This window comes from Pseudophryne corroboree, chromosome 1 (assembly GCF_028390025.1).
Source record: "Pseudophryne corroboree isolate aPseCor3 chromosome 1, aPseCor3.hap2, whole genome shotgun sequence".
NCBI classification, from domain to species: Eukaryota; Metazoa; Chordata; class Amphibia; order Anura; family Myobatrachidae; genus Pseudophryne; species Pseudophryne corroboree.
In genome coordinates this window covers 272,329,643-272,353,497 of record NC_086444.1, presented here as the reverse complement: position 1 = coordinate 272,353,497, position 23,855 = coordinate 272,329,643, and the positions used below count along the sequence as shown (strand labels likewise).

The following is a 23,855-nucleotide window of genomic DNA, read 5'->3' as shown; positions in this document are numbered from 1 at the left end:
GAGGAGAGAAGAGCCTTCTTTCACTACACAAGGTATCCATCTATGCTCCCTTTCTCCCTGCATAAGTGCACTGCCAGTATACTGTATGTATGTTTGTATATATAGATTGAGGTAGGGGTCTGGCACAGCCACATAATAGACTAATACATTGGGTGCCCTCACAGCAAAGTAGTTTAGCAAAATAGAGGTGGTGCGGCACTCCAATGATTTGCACACTGACACCAATTGAAGTAGTGCAACGTTTCAATGCCCGTTCAATGAATCTGCATTTTTGTCATATATACAATGACCCCCATTCTGCCTCATCCCGTCCTCCAGACCTCTGTTACTCCATCTGCCCCCCCCCCCCCCCATTTGCCAAGTCCTTCTGCCCGCCCGCGACCATCCCTCCCCATCTTCCTCCCATAATTAATTGTCCTCCCGCAGGGAATACATATGTTTTACCGACAGACGGGATGCCGTCTGTCAGCATCCTGACAGCAGCATCCCGTCCGTCAGAATTCTGGCAGGGGGCGTGCGCAATGAAGGCCCTTGCTTGTTGCGCTCGCAACGCAGTGGTCTCGGTGGTTCCCATCCCACTCTATTGGTGTTGTGGACACCCACGAATGGGAATAAGACCTGTGAGACGGTATTCTGGTGTCGGTATCCTGACCGCTAGGAATCCCGACAGCCAGCAAAATGATTGCCTCCCCTCCCGCAGTATCGGTCACATAATAGACTCACTTTCAGCTCCAGGCCCATGTGGACCCCAAACTGGCACTGGTCTGCAGGGATGTATCATTGGCACAAGGTTAAAAATGCAGCCAAACCTCCAAAAATGCAGTTTTCAGAGGTTTGGCGGCTTACTACTTATCCACCAAGCCTAGACCCCAGGGCTTGGATGCGGTGGGCAACACCATCTTTAGATGGGCTTCTATCACATTACCCATTGGACCCCTCCCAGCACCCCCTAGTGGGGCGCATCAGCCCACGCATGCACAGATAGGACTCCGGATCATACACCGGGAAGTTCTACTGTATCATGGCAAAGAATAGCTCTCACCGCAAGAGCTGTCCTTTGGAAATTTCTTCATGCATACGCCATTATGCTTGCAAAGAATGGCAGGATATATATATATATATATATAAATATATATATATAGCCTGCAGGATCAATATTGGTGTGGTGTGTGTGTATGTATATATATATATATATATATATATATATATATATATATATATATATATATATATATATATATAAAAATTTTTTTTTGCCTCTATATAGGGGGGCACCTGTATTTATATTGCCTCCGGGCGTCTAGGACGAACTTACGCCACTGCGCATGCGCAATGTCCGCACTGCGACTGCGCCAAGTAAATTTGCTATGAAGTTTGTATTTTTACTCACCGCTTTTTCTTCGCTCAGGCGATCGTAGTGTGATTGACAGGAAATGGGTGTTACTGGGCGGAAACAGGCCGTTTTATGGGCGTGTGGGAAAAAACGCTACCGTTTCCGGAAAAAACGCGGGAGTGGCTGGAGAAACGGAGGAGTGTCTGGGCGAACGCTGGGTGTGTTTGTGACGTCAAACCAGGAACGATAAGCACTGAACTGATCGCAGATGCCGAGTAAGTCTGAAGCTACTCTGAAACTGCTACGAGATGTGTAATCGCAATATTGCGAATCTTTCGTTCGCAATTTTAAGAAGCTAAGATTCACTCCCAGTAGGCGGCGGCTTAGCGTGTGCAATACTGCTAAAATCGCCTTGCGAGCGAACAACTCGGAATGAGGGCCAAAAAGCGGTGAGTAAAAATCCAAACTTCATAGCAAATTTACTTGGCGCAGTCGCAGTGCGGACATTGCGCATGAGCACTAAGCGGAAAAACGCTGCGATGCGAAGAAATTTTCCGAGCGAACGACTCGGAATGACCTCCATTGTGACTGAGATGATTCCTTGTACACCTGATTGCAAATATTGCCCAGCATGCATTGAGGGGATAAATATCTAGGGGTACCAACATTTCAGAGAGAGTACTGGCAGATCTGTTTTTCATGATATTCCATCACGGTATAAATGTTGCCCCTTACATTATTTTGGTAATCATATACTGGAAAACTAAGGATTCTTCCCACCCACTATAATATTTGACTGCATAACATTTATATTTGTAGGGAAACAAGAATTTATTGCTACAGATTTACACCCTAAAACGTTGCTCATTATTTGCCAGTATTTGTGATTGCACACAAACTAAAAACACTTTTGTTAGGATAGTCATGATAGCATGGGATACAAAAAGACCTTAGCAATGAATAATCTTAGTTCTAATCTAATAGTAGCTTCCATGGCTTCCATAATAAAGGATAATAATGGTAATAAAATTATCTTAATTTCAAATAACACCTAGGAAGGAGTTAATTATTTCTGCAGCTACTGTACTTTACGATACTGTAAAACTGTAAGACAGACACATCTGCTCCCAGAATTTGTAAAGGAGATGGAAGAGGATAAACAGTAGGACTGGCACTAATATACCTGAAAGTATATAATAATTCATTAAGGGGCCATTATGGGGAAGGCGAGGCGAGGCTGACATACCAGCTTTAGTTATGCCCACAAAGTTCATGTATATAAAAGAGAGGTCAGTAATCTCAGATCAGTCAAGAGCAAATAGTCACAATGTCAGCAAAGTGCTGTGTTGTGTTATGTATGCTGTATCCTGTCCTATTTATACAATATCTGTATACACTTGTGTAACAATTGTGTAAGTTTAGGTTTAAGTTTAATTGTTTTGCTTCCATAGGCTTAGACGTTACCACTACCAATACCAGGCTTATTGGTTAGGCTTTACACTGTATCCATTTAGTCATTTCTCTAGATCCAGCTTTCTGTACTCACCTTAAGGTGGGTACACACTGGTAGATATATCTGCCGATCAATTGATCGGCAGATATATCTATGGACGGATCGATAGAGCATACACACTGAGCATACACACTGCCCGATCCATCGGGGACTGACGTCATGAACTGGGCAGGCGTGGGTTCAGCTGTCAATAACCGCCGGCTGCTGCAGCATGTGTACGGGTGGTCGGCCGACCGCCCGTACACACACAGCGACATGCCAATATATCGGTAGCCGTGCTGCAGGGCCAAAGCGATACGTCTGTGAACGACGGAGTTCACAGGTGTATCGACCGTACACACTGGCCAACGGACCTGCGATATATTGGCCAGTGTGTACCAACCTTAAGTGTGAATATATGCTGCAATATCTTGATTCATAGCCTGTGTGAAGACCATCAAAACAATGCACACACCTCTGGTGTTGGTTAAATTACGCCTTTGGGACAGACTACATACACTCATTTGCCACAACATCATATCACATTATAACTTCACAAATAGAAAATCCTTGGTGTGTGCAACCTTAACAGACAAACACCAGTGGAAGGAATACATTATTATATGGAAAATTTCCTGTAAAATATAACCTTATATTTGTTGCGCAATGATAAAGTCCCATTGTGCACTCAACAACTGTCCGTGAATGCAAAACATCCTGCATATGAGGATCACCTCACGTAAAAATCTGCTTTGATTCTAATTAATACTTGTGCATTATAGGAGCAAGAAGACCGAGATTCACTGACAGTGCACCTGGCGAAGAGGCTCCTTGAACACCTGCAAAGAGACCAAGAAAGGGAAATAGCACATAACACCCTGGAGGCCGCCCTGACTGTGCCTTTTATGCTGTCAAAGAATTGAGACATTTTACAAAGAAACATCTGTGATTGTGTAATCTTTAAGCACCTGCCAATAAATTAACATGGGCCATTCTCCAGACCTACTGTACTGTCATTTACAGACAGTGGAGGTGAGCTGTGATATGTCATACAATTTTTTCAGTTCCACACATCTATTCCTATAGGCCAGACCATAAAAAATCAATCTTCTGGGGGGTTCCCGATACAGGAACACCAAAGGGAGATTCAGGAGACTGCCTGCCCAGCTACTATAAAACCCACGCACACACAGTATATTATAGACATATAATACTGCAGAAACCACAATGGTACCTTTATTCTGTCAGTAAAAAGAAAAATAATAAACCATTAATATGCAAAGCACCCAGTGAACTTTAATGGTTCTGACACCAAATAGATGAATAAGGTGTATAATTAATTAGCAGCAATTACAATTAATATTAAAATGTATTTAATGCAGTTTACAAAACAGAATTACTTCAGGTGGTGGATGATGAATAAATTAGCATTTAGCGCTATAAACCAGTGTACTGAATCAATACTATTAACCAATATTCACTAAACTGACTTTGGCTATTATCGTAAGGTCTTCTTTAAAAGGTAAGAGGGAGCGCTTGATAAAAGTATGGCTGAATAAGGTATATAAACGCTAGTACCTGTGGAAAAAAGGGGGGTTAATAGTAAAGATGAGTGGGTTTGGATTTTACTCGGTTTTACTCTGAGTTTCTCAGTTCTCAAAACGGCATCTTATTGGCTCACGGATGTCTCTTGTTTTGGATAGCCAATAAGATGCCGTTTTGAGAGCCGAGTAAATCCGAGTAAAACCCGAACCCGATAATCTCTAGTTAATAGTAATGTTGTACAGATGGAGCCGCGCTCATCTGAGGCAGTTCCATCACAAACGAGCACTCCTAGCGTGACTAGGCGATGCGTCAGCCTAGTAATGCCGGGAGTGCACAGAGACGCTCCCATTCAGAGCGTCTCTGTCCGGGCACGGGCACATTCAAGTGAATGGGACATGTCTCCGTTGCGGGTGCTTGCGCCTGGACAGATGAAGACGCTCTAGGGGCGCGCCTAGTCACAGACGGAGCCACGACTAATGTGGTTCCATCTGTACGGCCCTTTTTTGAATAGTTGTAAGAGTCTGTGATGGTAGTGTATTGGTTCCTATAATTGCCGTACATGAAAGCTGTACGGTGTGGAAAGTAGTTCCGGATACTAACTAGCTATCCCTACTTGTGCACCTAGGAATGGGGTGCTATCTATCTATCTATCTATCTATCTATATGCGTATATACAGTACACTCACACACTAATATATTGGGTACCTCTATACACTCCCACTGAGCATAGTACAGATGGTACAGCTTAATACAGTACAGGTTGAGTATCCATTATCCAAAATGCTTGGGACCAGAAGTATTTTGGATATCGGATTTTTCCGTATTTTGGAATAATTGCATACCATAATGAGATATCATGGTGATGGGACCCAAGTCTAAGCACAGAATGCATTTATGTTTCATATACACCTTATACACACAACCTGAAGGCAATTTTAACCAATATTTTTAATAAATTTGTGCATTAAACAAAGTGTGTGTACATTCAGACAATTCATTTATGTTTCATAGACATCTTATACACACAGCCTGAAGGTCATTTAATACAATATTTTTAATAGCTTTGTGTATTAAACAAAGTTTGTGTACATTGAGCCATCAGAAAACAAAGGTTTCACTATTTCACTCTCACTCAAAAAATTCCGTATTTCGGAATATTCCATATTTCTGAATATTTGGATATGGGATACTCAACCTGTATATATAATATATAGTCAATCACATTTTTAAAATGTAATATTGCAGCCAACAGTACAGATGCACTCTTTTTTCTTGTAGAGCCGATTTATTATCACAGTTTAGTCTACTTGAATTATGTGTCTGAGTATGTGAAGAAGAAAAAAAGACCAACATACCCACAATGCCTGTGCCATCAACCTTTAATGTCCAATGAACTTTTCAATGACCTGTTTTTCTTTCTTTCCTGAAAGCATGGGAACAAGCTATTATTTTGTCAACCAAATTATTTAAAACCGATTGAGAAATAATTTAGTACAATTATAGGAATGAACGTTTGTCCTTGGGAAAACAAAGAGAGGTAGCTAAGGATTCATAAAAAGAACAATGGAAAGAGAATAAAGGTCTAGCGGTAAAGTTAGAATAATTACACAAGAAGAATCAATGAATTCTGTAACCCCAGAAAATATTTACATATAAATGAATAATTTTCAAAGATTGTTTAAAAATGGAGAAATATTACCATTTAATAATTACTTTCAGAAAAAATAGATACTACTAAAATTGAACATTCAAATAAACTGCTTCTGTATCACCAAAACACGACGACGTGGTTTATACAAATGCCATTTTGATTACAGTATCATTTGGATCTACTTGCTTCCATAATATCTGCAGCAGAACCCAAATTTCCTTCAAATGTTTCCAATGTATGTCACAGTGGCAGAACTAGAGATGTGCGGCTGGCACTTTTCGTGATTTGTGTTTTGGTTTTGGTTCTAATTCCACTTCCGTGTTTTGATTTTGGCTTGGTTTTGCCAAAACCACCCTTTCGTGTTTTGGTTTTGGATCTGGATGGTTTTTGAAAAAAACATAAAAACAGCTAAAATCACAGAATTCGGGGGTAAGTTTGGTCCTACGATATTAGTAACCTGAAAAACATTCATTTCCACTCATATCCAGTCTATTCTGAACACCTCACACCTCACAATATTGTTTTTAGGCCAAAAGGTTGCACCGAGGTTGCTGGATGACTAAGCTAAGCGACACAAGTGTGCGGCACAAACACCTGGCCCATCTAGGAGTGGCACTGCAGTGTCAGACAGGATGGCACTTTTCAAAAATTAAGCCCCAAACAGCACCTCATGCAAAGATGTAGAAGAAGTGCAATGAGGTAGCTGTATGACTAAGCCAAGCGACACAAACAATTCCCACTGGAATTATATATCCAAATCACTGGGGGTCTGGGACTCAGGGTCGACAACAAAAAGGTTGACACACCTTAGGTCGACATGGACAAAAGGTCGACAGGAACAAGGTCGACATGGAAAAAGGTCGACATGAGTTTTTTATGTTTTTTGGGTGTCGTTTTCTTCGTAGAGTGACCGGGAACTTCGCTCGCCATGCTTCGGGCATGGTGCCTTCGCTCCGCTACCGCTTCGCTCGGCACAGATTACCGTTCCAATCGTAGTCCACGTGGATCGTTAAGTATGAAAAGGTTCCAAAAAAGAAAAAAATCGTGAAAAACTCATGTAGACCTTTTTCCATGTCGACCATGTTCCTGTCGACCTTTTGTCCATGTCGACCTAAGGTGTGTCGACCAATTGGTGCTGACCTAAGGTGTGTCGACCTTTTTGTTGTCGACCTGGAGTCCGGATACCAAACAGCACATGATGACAAGAAGAAAAAAAGGTGCAAGATGGAATTATCCTTGGAGCCCTCCCACCCACCCTTATGTTGTATAAACAGGACATGCACACTTTAACAAACCAATAATTTCAGCTACAGGTTCTGCCAAATGACTGTGGCTGAAATGACTGGTTTGTTTGGGCCCCCATCAAAAAAAGAAGCAATCAATCTCTCCTTGCACAAACTGGCTCTACAGAGGCAAGATGTCGACCTCATCCTCATCCTCCGATTCCTCACCCATTTCACTGTGTACATCTTCCTCCTCACAGAGTATTAATTCGTCCCCACTGGAATCCACCATCACAGGTCCCTCTGTACTTTCTGGAGGCAATTGCTGGTAAAGGTCTTCCCGGAGGAATTTACAATTCATTTTGATGAAAATCATCTTCTCCACATTTTCTGAAAGTAACCTCGTACGCCAATTGCTGACAAGGTTACCAGCTGCACTAAACACTCTTTCGGAGTACACACTGGAGGGGGTGCAACTTAGGTAAAATAAAGCCAGTTTGGGCAAAGGCATCCAAATTGCCTCTTTTCCTGCCAGTATACATATGGATTGTCTGACATGCCTACTTGGATGCTGTCACTCATATAATCCTCCACCATTCTTTCAATGGTGACAGAATCATATGCAGTGACAGTAGACATGTCAGTAATCATTGGCAGGTCCTTCAGTCCGGACTAGATGTCAGCTTTCGCTCCTGACTGCCCTGCATCACCGCCAGCGGGTGGGCTAGGAAATCTTATCATAGAAACATAGAAACATAGAATTTGTCGGCAGATAAGAACCACTTGGCCCATCTAGTCTGCCCCTTTTTTTTTTTTTTTACATTATTTTTATCTCTAACCTTATTTGATCCTTATTTCTTTGTAAGGATATCCTTATGTCTATCCCATACATGTTTAAATTGCTCTACTGTCTTAGCCTCTACCACCTCTGATAGGAGCCTATTCCACTTGTCCACTACCCTTTCTGTGAAATAATTTTTCCGCAAATTTCCCCTGAACCTCCCCCCCTCCAGACTCAGTGCATGTCCTCGTGTCCTATTGCTTCTCTTCATTTGGAGAATGTTTCCCTCCTGGACTTTGTTAAAACCCTTGATATATTTGAAAGTTTCTATCATGTCTCCCCTTTCCCTTCTCTGCTCCAAACTATACATATTGAGATTTCTTAGTCTTTCTGGGTATGTTTTGTGATGTAGGCCATGCACCATTTTAGTTGCCCTCCTTTGTACAGTTTCTAATGTACTAATATCCTTTTGAAGATATGGCCTCCAGAACTGAATACAGTATTCTAGATGAGGCCGTACCAATGACCTATACAGTGGCCTTATTACTTCTTTATTTCTGCTGCTGATTCCTCTCCCAATGCAGCCAAGCATCTGACTAGCCTTCCTCATTGCCTTGTTACATTGCTTACCTGCCTTTAAGTCATCTGAAATAGTGACTCCTAGATCCCTTTCCTCCTCAGTAGTTTCCAGTATAGTGCCATTAATACTATATTTAGCTTTAGGATTTTTGAGACCCAAGTGCATGATTTTGCATTTTTTGGCATTAAACTGTAATTGCCAGACTCTTGACCATTCATCTAGTCTACCTAGATCCTCAATCATTTGTTTTACCCCGCCTGGTGTGTCTACCCTGTTGCATACCTTTGTGTCATCTGCAAAAAGGCATGCTTTCCCTTTAATGCCATTTGCAATGTCACCAATAAAGATATTAAAAAGCACTAGTCCAAGTTCAGATCCCTGGGGTACTCCACTGGTAACATTTCCCTCCTGTGAATGCACTCCATTTACCACAACTCTCTGTTTTCTATCCTTCAACCAAGATCTTATCCATTCAATAATCCTAATATCCAATCCCAAACTTTCAAGTTTATTTAGCAGTCTGCGATGTGGAACAGTGTCAAAAGCCTTACTAAAGTCTAGATAAGCTATATCCATGGCTCCACCTTTATCCATCACTTTAGTCACAATCAAAAAAGTCAATAAGATTTGTTTGACATGATCTCCCCCCAGTGAATCCATGCTGTTTGGGATCCTGTAAATTGCCGGATTTGAGATAATCTACAACTCTTTCTTTTAAGAGTGTTTCCATCAATTTCCCTACTACTGATGTAAGACTCACTGGTCTGTAGTTGTTTGCCTCTTCCTTGCTTCCACTTTTGTGCAGTGGGACTACGTTTGCTCTTTTCCAGTCCTCTGGAATTACTCCTGTAGCTAATGACTGGTTGAATAATTCTGTCAATGGTGCTACCAGCACCTCTAAGTTCTTTTAGTATCCTTGGATGTATCCCATCTGGCCCCATAGATTTGTCCACTTTCAGCTTTGAGAGTTCTGTTAGGACCTTCTCCTCTGTAAATGTACTTGTTTCATTTTCCTGAATATCCCTGCAACTTAACTGTGGCCCCTTCCCCTCTCTTTCAGTAGTAAATACTGAGCAAAAATAATCATTAAGATGATCTGCTATTAAATTGTCTCCTTCAACCAAACTCCCAGTGTCCATCTTTAGTTTTATAATTCGCCTTTTGTTTTTCTCCTTTTGCTTATATACCTAAAAAAAGTTTTGCCTCCTTTACCCACTGACTGGGCCATTTTCTCCTCAGCTTGTGCCTTTGCACATCTGATTACCTTCTTAGTCTCCTTCTGTCTAACAAGATATATCTCTTTGTCTTCATTATTTTGTGTCTGCTTATATTTCCTAAAAGCCATCTTTTTTGCTCTCACAATATTTGCTACTTATTTTGCAAACCACACTGGCTTCCTTTTCCTTGTGTTTTTCCTAACAGTTTTGATACAAAGGTCTGTTGCCTTCAATATTGCACATTTTAATGTTTCCCACCTCTCCTGCACTGCTTCCAAGTTCCTCCACTCTGCCAAAGAATCGCTTACACATTTTCCCATCCCTACAAAATCAGCCTTCCTAAAATCCAACACCTTTGTTTTTGTATGGGACGAGTCAGTCTCTGTCTTAATGCTGAACCATACTGCTTGATGATCACTGGATCCCAGGTTTTCACCCACTTTTACGTCCGATAATCTGTCTCCATTTGTAAGTATTAAGGCTAATATTGCGTCTCTCCGAGTGGACTCCCTCACCAATTGGTGGAGGGATGCTCCCTGAAGGGAATTTAAAATGTTCCTACTTCTAGTGGAACTAGCAACAGACACCTCCCAGCTTACATCAGGAAGATTAAAGTCTCCCACGATTATTACCTCTCCTTTTAATGCCATTTTAGTTATGTCCTGCAATAGGTTCTTGTCGAGTTCCTCTTCCTGACCTGGTGGCCTGTATATCACGCCAATACGAATAATCAACTTTTCCCCTGTTTCTATGGTCACCCAAAGGGCCTCAGTTTTTTCTTCAATACTTTGTATTAATGTAGTATTTATGGTATTTTTTACATACATTGCTACCCCTCCTCCGATTTTTCCAATTCTGTCCTTCCTAAATAAAGTATATCCCGGTATAGCTATGTCCCAGTCATGATTATCCTTTTCCTTGCAGCCCCAGTGGCAGGAGAAATTGAAGGAGGAGCTGTTGATGGGTCACGTTCTGCTTGAGTTGACAATTTACTTACCAGCAGGTCTTTGCACCTCTGCACACTTGTGTCTGCCGGAAAGAGAGATACAAAGTAGGCTTTAAACCTAGGATCGAGCACGGTAGCCAAAATGTAGTGCTCTGATTTCAACAGATTGACCACCCTTGAATCCTGGCAAAGCGAATGAAGGGCTCCATCCACAAGTCCCACATACTTTGCGGAATCGCTCTGTCTTAGCTCCTCCTTCAATTTCTCCAGCTGCTTCTGCAATAGCCTGATGAAAGGAATGACCTGACTCAAGCTATCTGCGTCTGACCTGACCTCACGTGTGGCAAGTTCAAAGGGTTGGAGAACCATGCACAAGACGGAAATCATTCTCCACTGCGCTTGAGTCAGGTGCATTCCCCCTCCTTTGCCTATATCGTAGGTGGATGTATAGGCTTTAATGGCCTTTTGCTGCTCCAATATCCTCTAAAGCATATAGAGTGTTGGATTCCACCTTGTTACCACCTCTTGCTTCAGTTGATGGCAGGGCAGGTTCAGGAGTGTTTGCTATCACTCCAGTCTTTGGCACGTGGTGGCAGAATGTCGATAGTGGCCCACAATTTTTCGGGCCACCGACAGCATCTCCTGTACACCCCTGTCATTTTTAAAAAAATTCTGCACAACAAATTAATTGTATGTGCAAAACAAGGGACGTGCTGGAAGTTGCTCAGATGTAATGTACGCAAAATATTGGTGGCGTTGTCCGATATCACAAATCCCCAGGAGATTCTAATTGTGGTAAGCCATTCTGCGATGATGTCCCTCAGTTTCCGTAAGAGGTTGTCAGCTGTGTGCCTCTTACGGAAAGCTGTGATACATAGCATAGCCTGCCTAGGAACAAGTTGGCATTTGCGAGATGCTGCTACTGGTGCTGCTGCTGTTGTTGCTGCGGGAGGCCATACATCTACTCAGTGGGCTGTCACTGTCATATAATCCTTAGTCTGCCCTATTCCACTAGTCCACATGTCCTTGGTTAAGTGGACACTGGGTACAACTGCATTTTGTAGGACACCGGTGACTCTTTTTCTGACGTCTTTGTACATTCTCTGTATCGCCTGCCTAGTGAAGTGGAACCTAGATGGGATTTGGTACCGGGGACACAATACCTCCATCAATTGTCTAAATACCACTGCACTAATGGCGGATACCAGACGCACGTCTAACACCAACATAAGTGTCAAGGCCTCAGTTATCCGCTTTGCAACAGGATGACTGCTGTCATATTTCATCTTCCTCACAAAGGACTGTTGGACAGTCAATTGCTTAGGTGAAGTAGTACAAGTGGTCTTCCGACTTCCCCTCTGGGATGACGACTGACTCCCAGCAGCAACAACAGCAGCGGCAGCAGCAACAGCAGGCGTACCACTCAAGGATCCTCCAGAGGAATCACAGTTAGGAGAGAACGCCTCAGTCTTGCCAGTGACATGGCCTGCAGCACTACTGACGTTCCTGACTGAGGAGGAAGTTGACGTTGAGGGAGTTGGTGGTGTGGCTTGCAGGAGCTTGGGTACAGGAGGAACAAGGGATTTAGGTGTCAGTGGACTGCTTACGCTCTTACCCAAAGTTTCACAACTTGACACTGACTTATGATGAATGCGCAGCAGGTGAGGTATAAGGGAGAATGTTCCTAGGTGGTTAACATCCTTACCCCTACTTATTACAGATTGACAGAGGCAACACACAGCTTGACACCTGTTGTCTGGATTTGTGGAGAAATAATTACACACCGAAGAGGTGGATTTTTTGGTAGTTTGCCAAGGCATCACAATGGGCTTCTTTATCCCATGGACAACAGGTGTCTACCCCGATGCCTGACTTAAACAAACCACATCACCATCAGAATCCTCATCGTCAACTTCCTCCTCAGCGCCAGCAACACCCATATCCTCATCCTGGTGTACTTCAACAGTGACATCTTCAATTTGAATATCAGAAACTGGACTGCGGGTGCTCCTTCCAGCACTTGCAGGGGGTGTGCAAATGGTGGAAGGAGCCACCTCTTCCCATCCAGTATTGGGAAGGTCAGGCATCGCAACCACCGACACCCTTGGGACTCTCCTTGGGGATTTGTGATACCATCTCAGAACGCACAGTTCTTTTCTGTGCTCTTTCCAGCTTAACTCTTTTAATTTTTCTAGTGGGAGGATGAGGGCTTCCATCGTCATGTGAAGCTGAACCACTAGTCATGAACATAGGCCAGGGCCTCAGTCGTTCCTTGCCACTCCGTGTTGTAAATGGCATATTGGCAAGTTTACGTTTCTCCTCAGACCATTTAAATTTCTTTTTTTGAGTCTTTTTACTGAACTTTGGCTTTTTGGATTTTACATGCCCTCTACTATCACATTGGGCATCGGCCTTGGCAGACGACGTTGATGGCATTTCATCGTCTATGTCATGGCTAGTGGCAGCAGCTTCAGCACTAGGAGGAAGTGGTTCTTGATCTTTCCCTATTTTCTCCTCAAAATTTTTGTTCTCCATTATTTTTTTCGAGTTATATAGCACAATATGCGGCACAGGAATGACTGATGGCTGGTGGCCAGGACACTACCACTGGTCTGATGCAGAACAACACAGCAACACTGTAAGGGACTTGTTGTTGTTGTTGTTATTATTATTATTATTATACAGCAACAGTGGACATATAGCAGCAGTGTATACCACTGTGACTGCCTGGTCACTGGAATGACTGATGGCCAGGACACTACCACTGGTCTGATGCAGCACAACACATCAATACTGTAAGGGACTTGTTATTATTATTATTATTATTATTATTATTATTATTATTATTATTATTATTATAATACAGCAGCAGTGGACATATAGCAGCAGCGTATAGCACTGTGACTGCCTGGTCACTGGAATGACTGATGGCCAGGACACTACCACTGGTCTGATGCAGCACAACACAGCAACACTGTAAGTGACTTCTTGTTGTTGTTGTTGTTATTATTATTATTATAATATGGCAGCAGTGTACATATAGCAGCAGCGTATACCACTGTGACTGCCTGGTCACTGGAATGACTGATGGCCAGGACACTACCGCTGGTCTAATGCAGCACAACACAGCAACACTGAACTGATGCAGCACAACACAGCAGTACTGGACATATGGCAGCAAGAGGACACAAACACTGTGACTGGACTGATGCAACACCAGACACTACCACTGAACTGATGCAGGACACTGAGGATGGAGACACGTCCTCTCTCTACACTCTCCAATGCCGGAGTGAAAATGGCGGGGATGCTCTGCTCCTTATATGGAATCCAAACCCCATGAGAATCCAACAGCAGGATGATGATGTTTTGCCTCGTTCTGGTTTCCAAGTCAGGTGGGAAAACCCGACCCTGGCTCGGAACCGGACTCAAATGGTGAAGTTAGGTACGGTTTGGTTCTCTGAGAACCGAACCCGCTCATCTCTACTAGCGAGTGGTGGGCCCAGGTGCATAAATACTCTATTGGCCCCTCCTTCATCAGCCTCCCATGTGACAGTACTATACCGCCTATCCCGCCCCCCCCCCCCCCACACACACACATGATTACGAAGCAGATGGAAACTCATACTCCTCCTGCAGGTGAAGACATTCTGTACACAGTAGGAAAGATAAGGAGCTGGGCACTTGGGACAGGCTGTGCAAATCAGGAGAGAGGGAGGGGTGGGGGGAACTTAGGACAGGCAGTTCAAAGCAGGAGAGAGGAATGGCTGGGGCAGGGCCTTATTAAGGGTTCCACCCTCCTTAGGCTAATACAAAAGTGGCTCCATTCATATTGCCACTTACTGCCCTAGCAGTGCTGACAATGGCAGCAGTAGCATCAATCACAGCCTTGGCAGTGGAGCCAGCCATGGCTTTCTCCTCTTCCTGGTGTTGCAGGCAATCCGAGCAGGCACCGCTGCTCCCACAGTATCACAACCACTGCAGCAGAGAAACCATGGCTCTCACAGATTCTCCTTTTCCCAGTGTCCCTGCCTCTGTGACGCCGGCAATTCCAGCAGACACCGCTGCCCCCACAGTTCCCGGGGGGAATCTCATGAGACCTTGCTCGTCCCTTACTCCAGTGGCACCAGGAAGTGCTGCCATTCCAGCACAATGTATTGCAAGGGTGCTGTGCCCCCCCAGGACCCAGATCTCCAGGCTGCAGTCTTATCAGCCTATTGGTTAATCAGGCCCTGGGCTGTGAGGGACTTGGGAAAGGCAGTGCAAAGCAGGAAAGAGGCAGGGGGGACTCGGTACAGGCTGTATAGAGCAGGAGAGAAGGAGGGGGAACTCAGGACAGGCTCTGCAGAGCAGGGGAGAGGGAAGGGGTACTCATGACAAACTGTACACAGCAGGACAGAGGTGTGGGGACTTGGAACAGGCTGTACAGAGAAGGAGAGAGGGAGGGGAGAACTCGGGGGCAGGCTGTGCAGACTGAGCAGGATAGAGGGAGGAATCAGAACAGGCTGTCAGGGCCAGCAACAGAGGCAATTAAAATGTATACCTGTTCCAGGTCCAAGGACCAGAGGGGCCCCAAGGATATGCTGTTTAGTGCCCTTCTTTTCCAAATAGGGTAGCTACATTAGGTTTAAACGGTGTGGGCGAAGTCAGAGTGACAGGAGCCTCTCACACACAGTGACTATGTGGTGAGAGTGTGCGCCCGCTCTTCTGGGTCCAGCTCTGTTGCAGGCAGTTACGGGACATGGCAGCAACTCCTCTGGCCAGGATTCCTGTGCCCTGCACCGGCCTCTACTGGTGGGGTGTGGAATCCACATATACTGCAGCGATATGGCTACACTCGGATAATGTATATATATCCAGTTGCACATCAGATCACTGAAGCCATGACAGTTATGATAGTATTAGATTTGTGTCCAATAGCCACCATTAATGCATCTGATGTTACACAGTTAATTGTAGTCTGCCACCAAATTCCATCTCAGTTCCATTTGACCAGAACAGCAAATTCTCACCTGTACCATAAGGTTGAAAAAAACCTAATTTGGCCTAGAAAAGGCCATTATACCCACAATCCACCAATCCGCAGATATGTGGACACGCGGTACTGGTCAAACTAAGGTCACATGACTATGACAGCCCACTGGGTGGATGTATTGGCCTCAGCAGCTGCAGAATATAAAACAAAATGCCAGGCTACTCTCTGTATCAAGGGTTTCACTAAGAGGCGTGATGTGAAGTGAGTTCAGATACTGTCATCCTGAAGCAGGTGATTTCCTTAAACAATTGGAAAAGTAGCAAGAGAAACATAAGGAGGAGACAAAATGAAGCAATTCCACTAAGTATGTTGGATTTGTAGGTCAAATTCCTTATTTGATTTGCCAGGAATAAAGTGTTATCTACATCTTGCAATCAGATCACATAATTTTGATAACCATGCTTGATCCTTGGTTTAAGGCTTATGTAATGTTTTTCTTTCCAGCTGACACAGATCTTGAGATGCAAAGAGTTCCTTGTGAGCAAGTTGTCAGCCCAAGTGGCACATGGCATTGCAAAGTCTCCTGCTTCAGTTTCTCTGACAACTACTTCTGCCAGGAAAAAATAAGATTTTAATCACCGGTAAATCTATTTCTCATAGTCCGTAGTGGATGCTGGGGACTCCGTAAGGACCATGGGGAATAGACGGGCTCCGCAGGAGACTGGGCACTCTAAGAAAGATTTAGTACTACTGGTGTGCACTGGCTCCTCCCTCTATGCCCCTCCTCCAGACCTCAGTTAAGGAAACTGTGCCCGGAAGAGCTGACATTACAAGGAAAGGATTTTGGAATCCAGGGTAAGACTCATACCAGCCACACCAATCACACCGTATAACTTGTGATAAACTTACCCAGTCAACAGTATGAACAACAGAGCATCAAACAATGGATGCCAACATAACATAACCCTTTATTAAGCAATAACTATATACACGTATTGCAGAAAGTCCGCACTTGGGACGGGCGCCCAGCATCCACTATGGACTACGAGAAATAGATTTACCGGTGAGTAAAATCTTATTTTCTCTAACATCCTAGTGGATGCTGGGGACTCCGTAAGGACCATGGGGATTATACCAAAGCTCCCAAACGGGCGGGAGAGTGCAGATGACTCTGCAGCACCGAATGGGCAAACACAAGGTCCTCCTCAGCCAGGGTATCTAACTTGTAGAACTTAGCAAATGTGTTTGAACCCGACCAAGTAGCTGCTCGGCAAAGCTGTAATGCCAAGACCCCTCGGGCAGACGCCCAGGAAGAGCCCACTTTCCTTGTGGAATGGGCTTTCACTGATTTTGGATGCGGCAATCCAGCCGCAGAATGAGCCTGCTGAATCGTGTTACAGATCCAGCGAGCAATGGTTTGCTTTGAAGCAGGAGCACCCAGCTTGTTGGATGCATACAGGATAAACAGCGAGTCAGTTTTCCTGACTCCAGCCGTCCTGGCTACATAGATCTTCAAAGCCCTGACTACATCAAGCAACTTGGAATCCTCCAAGTCACGAGTAGCCGCAGGCACCACAATAGGTTGGTTCAAATGAAAAGATGACACCACCTTCGGCAGAAATTGCGGACGAGTCCGTAATTCTGCCCTGTCCATATGGAAAACCAGATAGGGGCTTTTACATGACAAAGCCGCCAATTCTGACACACGCCTAGCCGAAGCTAAGGCCAATAGCATGACCACCTTCCACGTGAGATACTTTAGCTCCACGGTCTTAAGTGGCTCAAACCAGTGGGATTTCAGGAAACCCAACACCACGTTGAGATCCCAAGGTGCCACTGGTGGCACAAAAGGGGGCTGAATATGCAGCACTCCCTTAACAAATGTCTGAACTTCAGGAAGAGAAGCCAGTTCCTTTTGAAAGAAAATGGATAGGGCCGAAATCTGGACCTTTATGGACCCCAACTTCAAGCCCATAGTCACTCCAGACTGTAGGAAGTGCAGGAACCGGCCAAGCTGGAATTCCTCTGTAGGGGCCTTCCTGGCCTCACACCAGGCAACATATTTTCGCCATATACGGTGATAGTGTTTTGCTGTCATGTCCTTCCTAGCCTTTATCAGCGTAGGAATAACTTCATCCGGAATGCCTTTTTCCGCTAGGATCCTGCGTTCAACCGCCATGCCGTCAAACGCAGCCTCGGTAAGTCTTGGAACAGACAGGGCCCCTGTTGCAACAGGTCCTGTCTGAGAGGCAGAGGCCATGGGTCCTCTGTGAGCATTTCTTGCAGTTCCGGGTACCAAGTCCTTCTTGGCCAATCCGGAACAATGAGTATTGTTCTCCCTCCTCTTTTTCTTATGATTCTCAGCACCTTGGGTATGAGAGGAAGAGGAGGAAACACATAGACCGACTGGAACACCCACGGTGTTACTAGTGCGTCCACAGCTATCGCCTGAGGGTCTCTTGACCTGGCGCAATACCTTTGTAGCTTTTTGTTGAGACGGGATGCCATCATGTCCACCTGTGGCAGTTCCCATCGATTTGTAATCTGAGTGAAGACTTCATGATGAAGTCCCCACTCTCCCGGGTGGAGGTCGTGCCTGCTGAGGAAGTCTGCTTCCCAGTTGTCCACTCCCGGAATGAACACTGCTGACAGTGCTTGCACGTGATTCTCCGCCCAACGAAGAATCCTGGTGGCTTCCACCATCGCCACTCTGCTTCTTGTGCCGCCCTGGCGGTTTACATGAGCCACTGCGGTGATGTTGTCTGACTGAATCAGCACCGGTTGGTTGCGAAGCAGAGGCTCCGCTTGACTCAGGGCGTTGCATATGGCCCTTAGTTCCAGGATATTTATGTGCAGACAAGCCTCCTGACTTGACCACAACCCTGGGAAGGTTCTTCCCTGAGTGACTGCCCCCCCATCCTCGGAGGCTCGCATCCGTGGTCACCAGGACCCAGTTCTGTATGCCGAACCTGCGGCCCTCGAGAAGGTGAGCACTCTGCAGCCACCACAGAAGAGACACCCTGGCCCTCGGTGACAGGGTGATCAGCCAATGCATCTGAAGATGCGATCTGGACCACTTGTTCAACAGATCCCACTGACAGATCCTCGTATGGAACCTGCCGAAGGGAATGTGTTAGGCGCCGGGGTCCGCTCGTCGGTGCGGCCCGGCGCCTAGCAACCAGGGACGCCGTGCGCGTACAGCCGCCGGCTCCCTGGCAACGCTGGACGCCGGGCGCACGGAGCCGCTCAGACCCTAGCAACGGGGACGCCACGTTCGGGCCGCGTTCCCCGTTGCTGGGTCTTTTCTAAATTGTATTAATGGTGTGCTGGCCGTGCAGCATGCAAGCTGCACGGAATTACTTGTGATTACCCATTCTGGCTCCTGATTGGGGAGCTCACAGTTATAAGCACCCTTTGGACTTCTCACAGACGCCGGTGATAGCTTCCTGTTTGCCTGTGTCAGTTACAGAGAGTTTCCAGTCCTGCTCAATCCGGTTGTTCCTGTCCTCAGTGATCCTGTACTCGGAAGTTTGTCATCTATTCCTGGAGTCTGACCGAGCACCTTTAACATCCTGTGGTGTTCGTGAGTCGCGGCATAGCCGTGTGTTGCGGCTTGACCGCTTACTGTTTTTTATTTTGTATCTTTGTGTTCTGGAGCTTTTGCGGAGGATTCCGCTCTCCCTGGTCCACTCTGGTATCCAGCGGTGCTGGATAGGAGTGACGGATCAGGGGATCTTTGGTTGTCCTTTTCCCTGGCGGCTAGTCCGCACATACTTCTTTGGTTAAGTTAGTTAGCTTGTAACCCCTGGCCTGGTTGCTTAGTCAGAGGGCCCCTTGTTATCACCCTGTCTCGGATTTCCCTTTGTCTCCCATTAAGACCTGAGGGGGCATCGGGGTTGGGCAGACATAATTCGCCCTTCGAACGCGGCTGCCATGGGCTCAAGCAACCATAGTCTCGCAGGGGATTTCTGATAACACGGGCGAGACAACGGAGTTAGGGCGCCAGGGGTTACTAGGCTCTCCTGCTCCCACAACCAGTATATCTTTCCTGTACTCAGACCTCTGCCATAAGATCTCCTCTGGTCTGGAGTACGGGAATCATAACATTATCACCGGCCCAACTAAAAATTAAAATTAACAGGAGTTAATTTTTCCCTTGTTCAGTTGGGAGATTTGTCGGCCTCATGAATCCCACCGGTGTCGGGCCAAATCCTGGCCAGCTTCTAGTTAGTCAGATTCAAGAACTTACTCAGATGGTTCAGGATCTGTCCCTTCGGGTGAGGTCACAGGAAGATCTGTTACGGACTTCCCCAAGGGTCATTCCTGAACCAAAAATGCATCTGCCTGACCGTTTTTCTGGGGATAGAAAACAGTTTTTTAATTTTAAAGAGTCTTGTAAACTTTATTTTCGTTTGAGACCAGTCTCCTCAGGTACGGAGGCTCAGCGGGTTGGAATTATTATTTCTCTGCTTCAGGGGGATCCTCAGACCTGGGCTTTTGGTTTAAAGACAGACGATCCGGCTTTATTTTCTGTAGACGCCTTTCTGAAGTCTTTAGGACTGTTATATGACGACCCTGATAGAGAGGCATCCGCCGAGACTCAGTTGCGTGCTCTCAGACAGGGTAGGAATCCCGCAGAGAATTATTGTACGGAGTTTCGCCGTTGGTCGAATGACTGTGGATGGAATGACCCAGCCCTGCGCAGTCAGTTTCGCCTCGGCTTATCTGAGTCTATAAAAGACAGTCTCCTTCAGTATCCCGCTCCTGAGACTCTCGATAAACTCATGGAGCTCTCTATTAAGATTGATCGTCGGCTCAGAGAGCGGAGGGCTGAAAAAGGAGCATCTGTCGGGTCAACTCCTTGTGTTTTTTCCATCCCTGTGGACATAGAGGAGCCTATGCAGATAGGTCTCTCCAAACTGTCTCCTGAAGAAAGAACCAGAAGGCAAAATTCTGGTCTTTGTTTATACTGTGGAGGTAAGGGACATTTTGCCCGTAGTTGTCCGAACAAGTCGGGAAACGTCTCGACCAAGTGAATTGTGAGGGGGTTCACTTTGGTCTGCAGCTTATCTCCTCAAATAATTCATTGTTAGTCCCAGCTAAAGTTTCCTTTGGCAGCCTCTGTTCCTCGGTCTCTGTTTTTGTGGACAGTGGAGCTGCAGGGAACTTTATGGATTTAACATGGGCCAAGACCTTAGGTATTCCTCAGTTAGCCTTGGGTAGGTGTATCACCATGCATGGTTTAGATGGGAGTCCCTTGTCCAATGGGGTTATTTCTCTCTGTACACCTCCTGTTCTACTCTCGGTAGGAGCTCTGCATTCTGAAAAAATTGAGTTTTTCCTTACCCATTGCCCAGCAGTTCCAGTGGTTCTGGGTCACCCTTGGCTGGCCTTTCATAATCCCATCATTGATTGGCAGTCGGGGGAGATCTCACAATGGGGTACCATCTGTAATAAAGAATGTATTACGCTTCCCATCAGAATAGCTGCTGCCATTCCCGCACTCATTCCTGTGGAATACCAGGATTTTGTTGATGTTTTTTCCAAGGGCAATGCGGATATTCTGCCTCCCCATAGGCCTTATGATTGTGCTATTGAGCTAATTCCTGGTGCCACTTTGCCTAAGGGAAGGTTATATGCATTGTCCGGACCTGAAACCATGGCCATGAATGAGTATGTTAAAGAAAGCCTAGGGAAAGGATTTATCAGGCCATCTAAATCCCCTTTAAGTGCAGGCTTCTTTTTCGTAGAGAAGAAGGATGGTTCACTCAGACCCTGCATTGACTTTAGAGCCTTGAATAAAATCTCAGTAAAAAATACTTACCCTCTGCCACTGATCTCTGTCATCTTTGATCAGCTACGTTCGGCTGTGATTTTTTCTAAGATTGACCTGAGAGGAGCATATAACCTCATCAGAATCAAGTCAGGGGATGAGTGGAAAACGGCATTCAGTACTCAGTCAGGCCACTATGAGTATCTGGTTATGCCATTCGGCCTGTCTAACGCTCCAGCAGTTTTCCAGGATCTCATTAACGATGTGCTCCGTGAATTTCTTGGAAAATTCGTTGTAGTCTACTTAGATAATATTTTGATTTATTCTGACTCTGTAGAACAACATGTTACCCAGGTGCGTCAGGTTCTAAAAAAATTACGTGAAAATCACCTATATGCCAAGCTGGAGAAGTGTGAATTTCATGTCACGGAGGTATCCTTTTTAGGATACATTATTTCCCCTCGGGGATTCCGTATGGAACCAAAAAAGCTCCAAGCCATCCTCAGTTGGGCGCAACCCACCAACTTAAAAGCAATTCAGCGCTTTTTAGGGTTTGCGAACTACTATAGAAGATTTATTCACTCTTTCTCTGACCTAGTTGCTCCCATTGTGGCACTGACTAAAAAGGGAGCAGATCCTACCAATTGGTCACGTGAAGCTGAGTTATCTTTTCAGGCCTTGAAACAAGCCTTTGTCTCAGCCCCTGTCCTCAGACACCCCAACCCAGAATTGCCTTTCATTGTTGAGGTTGATGCCTCAGAGGTTGGAGTAGGGGCTATCCTGTCTCAGAAGGATCCGGATTCCCTTGAATTACATCCTTGTGCCTTTATGTCCAGGAAATTCTCTTCTGCTGAATCCAACTACGATGTTGGTAACCGGGAATTGCTGGCTATTAAATGGGCTTTCGAGGAGTGGAGGCATTGGCTTGAGGGAGCGACTCATATCATTTCAGTTTTGACTGATCACAAAAATCTTCAATACATTGAATCAGCTAAACGACTGAATGCCCAGCAGGCTCGTTGGGCTTTATTTTTTACTCGTTTCAAATTCATTATCACCTTCAGGCCAGGTTCCAAGAATACCAAGGCAGATGCCCTGTCACGCAGTTTTCTTCCAGTTCAAGACAACAGTCCTGTTACTTCCATACTTCCGTCTTCAGTCATTCGGGCAGGCCTCACACAGGATTTATTTACCCAGTTAAAACTGCTTCAACATCAAGCTCCTGGAAATACTCCTGCTGGTCGTCTTTTTGTCCCTGAGTTTTTGAGAGCAACTGTTTTGACGGAGTTTCATGATAGCAAAGTTGCCGGGCATCCGGGAATCGCTAAGACTTTGGAATTAGTCTCCCGCTCAGTATGGTGGCCTGGTCTTTCCAAAGACATTAAAGAGTTTGTTTTTTCGTGTCAGGTCTGTGCACAGCATAAAGTTCCCCGTTCTTTGCCTATCGGTCAGCTTATGCCCTTGAATGTTCCTCTTAGGCCATGGTCTCATATCTCCATGGATTTTGTGGTGGACCTCCCTCTGTCAGCCGGATGCCGAGTCATATGGGTGGTAGTGGACCGTTTTAGCAAAATGGCCCATTTCATTGCTCTTCCCCGATTGCCATCTGCCCAGGGATTGGCAGTCTTATTCCTCCGCCATGTTTTCAGACTCCATGGGTTACCCACTGATATTGTTTCTGATCGGGGTCCACAATTCATTGCACAGTTTTGGAAATCTTTTTGTGTCTCATTGAAGATGAAATTATCTTTAACGTCAGGCTACCATCCCCAATCCAACGGGCAGACTGAGCGAGTTAATCAATCACTAAAACAATATTTGCGTTTGTACTCGGCCAAACTCCAAAATGACTGGTCTGAGTTTCTTCCATTGGCGGAGTTCGCTTACAATAATGCCTGTCATTCCTCCACCAATGTGTCTCCATTTTTTGCAGTTTTTGGTTTTCACCCCAGAGCTAATTCCTTTTTTCAACATTCCTCTGTCTCCTCACTGACCTTGACCTCTCATCTTAGGCTCATTTGGAGAAAAGTGCACCTGGCTCTCAGAAAAGCGGCATTTCAGGAAAAGAAATTTTCTGACAGGCTCCGGCGGCCGTGCACTTTTAAAGTAGGAGATAGGGTATGGTTGTCGACTCGCAACATTAAACTTCGACAAACCTCAGCCAGATTGGGTCCTAAATTTATTGGACCATTTCACATTATCAAAAAAGTCAATCCAGTTGCCTTCCGGTTACGTTTACCAAAAACTTTACGGATCGGAAATACTTTCCATTGCTCATTGCTGAAACCATTTGTCTCGTCCAGTAGATTTCCTCGTAAGATATCTCAGGGGAGATCACC

The 23,855-nt window shown here is 45.2% G+C and overlaps 1 long non-coding RNA gene across 1 annotated transcript in view; it reads right to left on the bottom strand.

Moving 5' to 3' along the window:
- Nucleotides 1-5,725: 5,725 nt before the first annotated feature.
- LOC135056870 (uncharacterized) overlaps nucleotides 5,726-23,855 on the bottom strand; it is a 71,142-nt gene continuing 53,012 nt past the window's right edge. The window contains exon 3 of the long non-coding RNA XR_010244090.1: nucleotides 5,726-5,793. This is a non-coding gene — a long non-coding RNA (uncharacterized LOC135056870). The remainder of the gene's footprint in view (nucleotides 5,794-23,855) is intronic.